Source organism: Triticum urartu, chromosome 1A, assembly GCF_056163025.1.
Source record: "Triticum urartu cultivar PI428250 chromosome 1A, HENAU_Tu73, whole genome shotgun sequence".
NCBI lineage: Eukaryota > Viridiplantae > Streptophyta > Magnoliopsida > Poales > Poaceae > Triticum > Triticum urartu.
This window is the reverse complement of record NC_141873.1, coordinates 318,237,570-318,247,128: the sequence shown is the minus strand read 5'-3', so window position 1 is coordinate 318,247,128 and position 9,559 is coordinate 318,237,570.

Here is a 9,559-nt window from a genome sequence, read left to right as displayed (position 1 = left end):
AGGGCTTCGCCTAAGCACCGCTACAATATTATCGAGGACTATGGTGGCTGGGGCGCCGCACACGGCTAAGGAATAGATCACGTGGATCAACTTGTGTGTCTCTGGGGTGCTCCTGCCTCTGCATATAAAGGACTAAAGGGGGGAAGGCTGGCCGGCCAAGGAGGGCGCGCCAGGAGAGTCCTACTCCCTCTGGGAGTAGGATTCCCCCCCCCCCAATCCTAGTTGGAATAGGATTCGCGGAGGGGGGAAAAGAGAGAGAGGGGCCGGCCCCCTCTCCTTGTCCTATTCGGACCAAGGGAGGGGCGGGGCACGCTGCCCATGTAGGGCTGCCTCTTCTCTTTTCCACTAAGGCCCATCATGGCCCATTTAGCTCCCGGGGGGTTCCGGTAACCTCCCGGTACTCCCGTAAAATCCCGATTTCACCCGGAACACTTCCGATATCCAAACATAGGCTTCCAATATATCAATCTTTATGTCTCGACCATTTCGAGACTCCTCGTCATGTCCGTGATCACATCCGGGACTCCGAACAAACTTTGGTACATCAAAATGCATAAACTCATAATATAACTGTCATCGTAACCTTAAGCGTGCGGACCCTACGGGTTCGAGAACAATGTAGACATGACCGAGACATGTCTCTGGTCAATAACCAATAGCGGGACCTGGATGCCCATATTGGCTCCTACATATTCTACGAAGATCTTTATCGGTCAGACCGCATAACAACATACGTTGTTCCCTTTGTCATCGGTATGTTACTTGCCCGAGATTCGATCGTCGGTATTCCAATACCTAGTTCAATCTCGTTACCGGTAAGTCTCTTTACTCGTTCTGTAATACATCATCCCGCAACTAACTTATTAGTTGCAATGCTTGCAAGGCTTGAGTGATGTGCATTACCGAGAGGGCCCAGAGATACCTCTCCGACAATCGGAGTGACAAATCCTAATCTCGAAATGCGCCAACCCAACATGTACCTTTGGAGACACCTGTAGAGCACCTTTATAATCACCCATTTACGTTGTGACGTTTGGTAGCACACAAAGTGTTCCTCCGGCAAATGGGAGTTGCATAATCTCATAGTCATAGGAACATGTATAAGTCATGAAGAAAGCAATAGCAACATACTAAACGATCGGGTGCTAAGCTAATGGAATGGGTCATGTCAATCAGATCATTCACCTAATGATGTGATCCCGTTAATCAAATAACAACTCTTTGTCCATGGTTAGGAAACATAACTATCTTTGATTAACGAGCTAGTCAAGTAGAGGCATACTAGTGACACTCTGTTTGTCTATGTATTCACACATGTATTATGTTTCCGGTTAATACAATTCTAGCATGAATAATAAACATTTATCATGATATAAGGAAATAAATAATAACTTTATTATTGCCTCTAGGGCATATTTCCTTCAGTCTCCCACTTGCACTAGAGTCAATAATCTAGTTCACATCACCATGTGATTTAACAGCAATAGTTCACATCACCATGTGATTAACACCCATAGTTCACATCGATATGTGATCAACACCCAAAGGGTTTACTAGAGTCAGTAATCTAGTTCACATCGCTATGTGATTAACACCCAAAGAGTACCAAGGTGTGATCATGTTTTTCTTGTGAGAGAAGTTTAGTCAACGGGTCTGCCACATTCAGATCCGTATGTATTTTGCAAATTTCCATGTCAACAATGCTCTGCACAGAGCTACTCTAGCTAATTGCTCCCACTTTCAATATGTATCCAGATTGAGACTTAGAGTCATCTGGATCAGTGTCAAAACTTGCATCGACGTAACCCTTTATGACGAATCCTTTTTGTCATGTCCATAATCGAGAAACATATCCTTATTCCACTAAGGATAATTTTGACCGCTGTCCAGTGATCTACTCCTAGATCACTATTGTACTCCCTTGCCAAAATCAGTGTAGGGTATACAATAGATCTGGTACACAGCATGGCATACTTTATAGAACCTATGGCCAAGGCATAGGGAATGACTTTCATTCTCATTCTATTTTCTGCCGTGGTCGGGCTTTGAGTCTTACTCAACTTCACACCTTGTAACACAGGAAAGAATTCTTTCTTTGACTGTTCCATTTTGAACTACTTCAAAATCTTGTCAAGGTATGTACTCATTGAAAAAACTTATCAAGCGTCTTGATCTATCTCTATAAATCTTGATGCTCAATATGTAAGCAGCTTCACCGAAGTCTTTCTTTGAAAAATTCCTTTCAAACACTCCTTTATGCTTTACAGAATAATTCTACATTATTTCTGATCAATAATATGTCATTCACATATACTTATCAGAAATGCTGTAGTGCTCCCACTCACTTTCTTGTAAATACAGACTTCACCGCAAGTCTGTATAAAACTATATGCTTTGATCAACTTATCAAAGCGTATATTCCAACTCCGAGATGCTTGCACCAGTCCATAGATGGATCACTGGAGCTTGCATATTTTGTTAGCACCTTTAGGATTGACAAAACCTTCTGGTTGTATCATATACAACTCTTCTTTAAATCCATTAAGGAATGTGCTTTTGTTTATCCATTTGCCAGATTTCATAAAATTGCGGCAATTGCTAACATGATTTGGACAGACTTAAGCATCGCTACGAGTGAGAAAATTTCATCGTAGTCAACACCTTGAACTTTGTCAAAAACATTTTTCAACAAGTCTAGCTTTGTAGATAGTAACACTACTATCAGCGTCCGTCTTCCTCTTGAAGATCCATTTATTTTCTATTGCTTGCCGATCATCGGGCAAGTCAACCAAAGTCCAAACTTTGTTCTCATACATGGATCATATCTCAGATTTCATGGCCTCAAACCATTTCGCGGAATCTGGGCTCATCATCGCTTCCTCATAGTTCGTATGTTCATCATGATCTAGTAGCATGACTTCCAGAACAGGATTACCGTACCACTCTGGCGCGGATCTCACTCTGGTTGATCTACGAGGTTCAGTAGTATCTTGTTCTGAAGTTTCATGATCATCATCATTAGCTTCCTCACTAACTGGTGTAGTAGTCACAAGAACAGATTTTGTGATGAACTACTTTCCAATAAGGGAGAAGGTACAATTACCTTATCAAGTTTTCTACTTTCCTCCCACTCACTTCTTTCGAGAGAAACTCCTTCTCTGGAAAGGATCCATTCTTAGCAACGAATGTCTTGCCTTTGGATCTGTGATAGAAGGTGTACCCAACAATTTCCTTTGGGTATCCTATTAAGACATATTTCTCCGATTTGGTTTTGAGCTTATCAGGATGAAACCTTTTCATATAAGCATCACAATCCCAAACTTTAAGAAACGACAACTTTGGTTTCTTGCCAAACCACAGTTCAGATTGTGTCGTCTCAACGGACTTAGATGGTGCCCTTTTAAACATGAATGCAACTGTCTTTAATGCATAACCCCAAAACGATAGTGGTAAATCGGTAAGAAACATCATAGGTCGCACCATATCTAATAAAGTACGGTTATGACGTTCGGACACACCATTACATTGTGGTGTTCCAGGTGGCGTGAGTAGTGAAACTATTTCACATTGTTTTAACTGAAGGCCAAACTCGTAACTCAAATATTTTACCTCTGCGATCATATCGTAGAATTTTTTTTTATTTTCTTGTTACGATGATTCTCCACTTCACTCTGAAATTCTTTGAACTTTTCAAATGTTTCAGACTTGTGTTTCATCAAGTAGATATACCCATATCTTCTCAAATCATCTGTGAAGGTCAGAAAATAATGATACTTGCCGCGAGCTTCAACACTCATCGGATCGCATACATCAGTATGTATTATTTCCAATAAGTCAGTTGCTCGCTCCATTGTTCCGGAGAACAGAGTCTTTAGTCATCTTGCCCATAAGGCATGGTTCGCAAGCACCAAGTGATTCATAATCAAGTGATTCCAAAATCCCATCAGCATGAAGTTTCTTCATGCACTTTACACCAATATGACCTAAACGGTAGTGCCACAAATAAGTTGCACTATCATTATTAACTTCGCATCTTTTGGTTTCAATATTATGAATATGTGTATCACTACGATCGAGATCCAATGAACTATTTTCATTGGGTGTGTAACCATATAAGGTTTTATTCATGTAAACAGAACAACAATTTATTCTTTTACTTAAATATAACTGTATTACAATAAACATGATCAAATCATATTCATGCTCAACGCAAACACCAAATAACACTTATTTAGGTTCAACACTAATCCCGAAAGTATAGGGAGTGTGCAATGATGATCATATAAATCTTGGAACCACTTCCAACACACATCGTCACTTCACCCTTAACTAGTCTCTGTTCATTCTGCAACTCCCGTTTCGAGTTACTAATCTTAGCAACTGAACTAGTATCAAATACTTAGGGGTTGCTATAAACACTAGTAAAGTACACATCAATAACATGTATATCAAATATAATTATGTTCACTTTGCCATCCTTCTTATCCGCCAATCACTTGGGGTAGTTCCGCTTCCAGTGACCAGTCCCTTTGCAGTAGAAGCACTTAGTCTCAGGCTTAGGACCAGACTTAGGCTTCTTCACTTGAGCAGCAACTTGCTTACTGTTCTTCTTGAAGTTCCCCTTCTTTCCTTTGCCCTTTTCTTGAAACTAGTGGTCTTGTTAACCATCAACACTTGATGTTTTTCTTGATTTCTACCTTCGTCGATTTCAGCATCACGAAGATCTTGGGAATTGTTTCTGTTATCCCTTGCATATTATAGTTCATCACGAAGTTCTACTAACTTGGTGATGGTGACTAGAGAATTCTGTCAATCACTATCTTATCTGGAAGATTAACTTCCACTTGATTCAAGCGATTGTAGTACCCAGACAATCTGAGCACATGCTCACTAGTTGAGCGATTCTCCTCCATCTTTTAGCTATAGAACTTGTTGGAGACTTCATATCTCTCAACTCGGGTATTTGCTTGAAATATTAACTTCAACTCCTAGAACATCTCATATGGTCCATGACGTTCAAAACGTCTTTGAAGTCCCGATTCTAAGCCGTTAAGCATGGTGCACTAAACTATCAAGTAGTCATCATATTGAGCTAGCCAAACATTCATAACGTCTGCATCTGCTCCTGCAATAGGTCTGTCACCTAGCGGTGCATCAAGGACATAATTCTTCTGTGCAGCAATGAGGATAAACCTCAGATCACGGATCCAATCCGCATCATTGCTACTAACATCTTTCAACACAATTTTTCTCTAGGAACATATCAAAATAAACATATGAAAGCAACAACGCGAGCTGTTGATCTACAACATAATTTGCAAAATACTACCAGGACTAAGTTCATGATAAATTAAAGTTCAATTAATCATATTACTTAAGAACTCCCACTTAGATAGACATCCCTCTAATCCTCTAAGTGATCACGTGATCCAAATCAACTAAACCATGTCCGATCATCACGTGAGATGGAGTAGTTTCATTGGTGAACATCACTATGTTGATCATATCTACTATATGATTCACGCCCGACCTTTCGGTCTCCGTGTTCCGAGGCCATATCTGTATATGCTTGGCTCGTCAAGTATAACCTGAGTATTCCGCGTGTGCAACTGTTTTGCACCCGTTGTATTTGAACGTAGAGCCTATCACACCCGATCATCACGTGGTGTCTCAGCACGAAGAACTTTCGCAACGGTGCATACTCAGGGAGAACACTTCTTGATAATTAATGAGAGATCATCTTATAATGCTACCGTCAATCAAAGCAAGATAAGATGCATAAAAGATAAACATCACATGCAATCAATATAAGTGATATGATATGGCCATCATCATCTTGTGCTTGTGATCTCCATCTCCGAAGCACCGTCATGATCATCATCGTCGCCGGCGCGACACCTTGATCTCCATCGTAGCATCGTTGTCGTCTCGCCAATCTTATGCTTCCACGACTATCGCTATCGCTTAGTGATAAAGTAAAGCATTACAGCGCGATTGCATTGCATACAATAAAGCGACAACCATATGGCTCCTGCCAGTTGCCGATAACTCGGTTACAAAACATGATCATCTCATACAATAAAATTTAGCATCATGTCTTGACCATATCACATCACAACATGCCCTGCAAAAACAAGTTAGACGTCCTCTACTTTGTTGTTGCAAGTTTTACGTGGCTGCTACGGGCTTAAGCAAGAACCAATCTTACCTACGCATCAAAACCACAACGATAGTTTGTCAAGTTGGTGCTGTTTTAACCTTCGCAAGGACCGGGCGTAGCCACACTCGGTTCAACTAAAGTTGGAGAAACTGTCACCCGCAAGCCACCTCTGTGCAAAGCACGTCGGGAGAACCGGTCTCGCGTAAGCGTACGCGTAATGTTGGTCCGGGCCGCTTCGTCCAACAATACCGCCGAACCAAAGTATGACATGCTGGTAAGCAGTATGACTTATATCGCCCACAACTCACTTGTGTTCTACTCGTGCATATAACATCAACATATAAAACCTAGGCTCGGATGCCACTGTTGGGTTTCGTAGTAATTTCAAAAAATTTCCTACGCACACGCAAAGATCATGGTGATGCATAGCAACGAGAGTGGGAGTATGATCTACATACCTAGTAGATCGACAACGGAAGCGTTTGGTTGATGTAGTCGTACGTCTTCACGATCCGACCGATCAAGCACCGAAACTATGGCACCTCTGAGTTCTAGCACACGTTCAGCTCGATGACGATCCCCGGACTCCGATCCAGCAAAGTGTCGGGGAAGAGTTCCGTCAGCACGACGGCGTGGTGACGATCTTGACGTACTACTGCTGCAGGGCTTCGCCTAAGCACCGCTACAATATTATCGAGGACTATGGTGGCTGGGGCGCCGCACATGACTAAGGAATAGATCACGTGGATCAACTTGTGTGTCTCTGGGGTGCTCCTGCCTCTGTATATGAAGGACTAAAGGGGGGAAGGCTGGCCGGCCAAGGAGGGCGCGCCAGGAGAGTCCTACTCCCTCTGGGAGTAGGATTCCCCCCCCCCCAATCCTAGTTGGAATAGGATTCGCGGAGGGGGGAAAAGAGAGAGAGGGGCCGACCCCCTCTCCTTGTCCTATTCGGACCAAGGGAGGGGAGGGGCGCGCGGCCCATGTAGGGCTGCCTCTTCTCTTTTCTACTAAGGCCCATCATGGCCCATTTAGCTCCCGGGGGGTTCCGGTAACCTCCCGGTACTCCGGTAAAATCCCGATTTCACCCGGAACACTTCCGATATCTAAACATAGGCTTCCAATATATCAATCTTTATGTCTCGACCATTTCGAGACTCCTCGTCATGTCCGTGATCACATCCGGGACTCCGAACAAACTTCGGTACATCAAAATGCATAAACTCATAATATAACTGTCATCGTAACCTTAAGCGTGCGGACCCTACGGGTTCGAGAACAATGTAGACATGACCGAGACATGTCTCCGGTCAATAACCAATAGCGGGACCTGGATGCCCATATTGGCTCCTACATATTCTACGAAGATCTTTATCGGTCAGACCGCATAACAACATACGTTGTTCCCTTTGTCATCGGTATGTTACTTGCCCGAGATTCGATCGTCGGTATTCCAATACCTAGTTCAATCTCGTTACCGGCAAGTCTCTTTACTCGTTCTGTAATACATCATCCCGCAACTAACTTATTAGTTGCAATGCTTGCAAGGCTTGAGTGATGTGCATTACCGAGAGGGCCCAGAGATACCTCTCTGACAATCGGAGTGACAAATCCTAATCTCGAAATACGCCAACCTAACATGTACCTTTGGAGACACCTGTAGAGCACCTTTATAATCACCCATCTACGTTGTGACGTTTGGTAGCACACAAAGTGTTCCTCCGGCAAACGGGAGTTGCATAATCTCATAGTCATAGGAACATGTATAAGTCATGAAGAAAGCAATAGCAACATACTAAACGATCGGGTGCTAAGCTAATGGAATGGGTCATGTCAATCAGATCATTCACCTAATGATGTGATCTCGTTAATCAAATAACAACTCTTTGTCCATGGTTAGGAAACATAACCATCTTTGATTAACGAGCTAGTCAAGTAGAGGCATACTAGTGACACTCTGTTTGTCTATGTATTCACACATGTATTATGTTTCCGGTTAATACAATTCTAGCATGAATAATAAACATTTATCATGATATAAGGAAATAAATAATAACTTTATTATTGCCTCTAGGGCATATTTCCTTCAAATATTGTTGAGAGAACTTGCACTAGTGAAAGTATGAACCCTAGGCCTTGTTTCCTAGCATTGCAATACCGTTTGTGCTCACTTTTATCATTAGTTATCTTGCTGTTTTTATATTTTCAGATTACAAAAACCTATATCTACTATCCATATACCACTTGTATCAACATCTCTTCGCCGAACTAGTGCACCTATACAAATTTACGGTTGTATTGGGTGTGTTGGGGACACAAGAGACTCTTCGTTATTTGGTTGCAGGGTTGCTTGAGAGAGACCATCTTCATCCTACGCCTCCTACGGATTAATAAACCTTAGGTCATCCACTTGAGGGAAATTTGCTACTGTCCTTCAAACCTCTGCACTTGGAGGCCCAACAACGACTACAAGAAAAAGGCTGTGTAGTAGACATCAGAAATTTTCTGGAATATGCAAAGCTTGCGTATCATTTCATTGATAGAAGAAGGTAGAATGAGTACATGAGGTGGTACAACACATGACACGTACGCAAGAGACGTGAACATGGTGGTCGAAGTGGAGAGACAAGAGATGCTCGACCCAAAAACAAAGAACATGACTAAACTCGCCGACTAGAGAAGCTATCTAACCAACAACCAAACGACCAAACATCTCCAAATCCAGCACCGAGGACGCCGTGAGCAAATCATGACAACGCCTTCAAGAAGGAGAACGACATCGGGACGCCGTCGTCGTCCGGTCCGAAAGAACGGACCTAGGGTTTCCCATGATGCTCGAAGAGGGGCACGAATAACGGCCATGGCAGCACCTTCAGGAAGGGAAACGACACCCGCGGGTGTCGGCGCTGCCAGCATAAAATGCACGCATTTGGCCCTGGCCAAGAGCAATCCCAAGCCATCGGAGGCGCAGAACAGAGACGAGGCAGTCAATCATAGGCCGAAGCAGCGACCGCGGGAAGGAGAGCCACACTGACGCCGAAGGAGGCACCGGGCGTGGAGGTGATGCGAGGTTGCGTGGCTGAGTGGAATGATGCGGCAGTGGCCAGAGCCCCGGACGAGTCAGGATCTGGAAGGAAGCGCAGATCCAGGCCACCGGGACCGGAGCAGCAGGGACACCGGCGTGTCCAAGGAGCCGGAAGGGAACGCAACTCCCGAAGCGTGCCAGAGACGAAGATGCACCGAGATGGACAACCAACCAAGGTACTGGCAGGGTAGTGGTGGTGGTGCGGAGACGCCGAGGACCAGCACGCCAAAGGAGCCGGAAAGAGCGCAGCTTCTAAGTCACACCAAGTCCGAAGCTGCGCCGACCGACCATGAACACGGGAGGGGGCGCATGTCCAT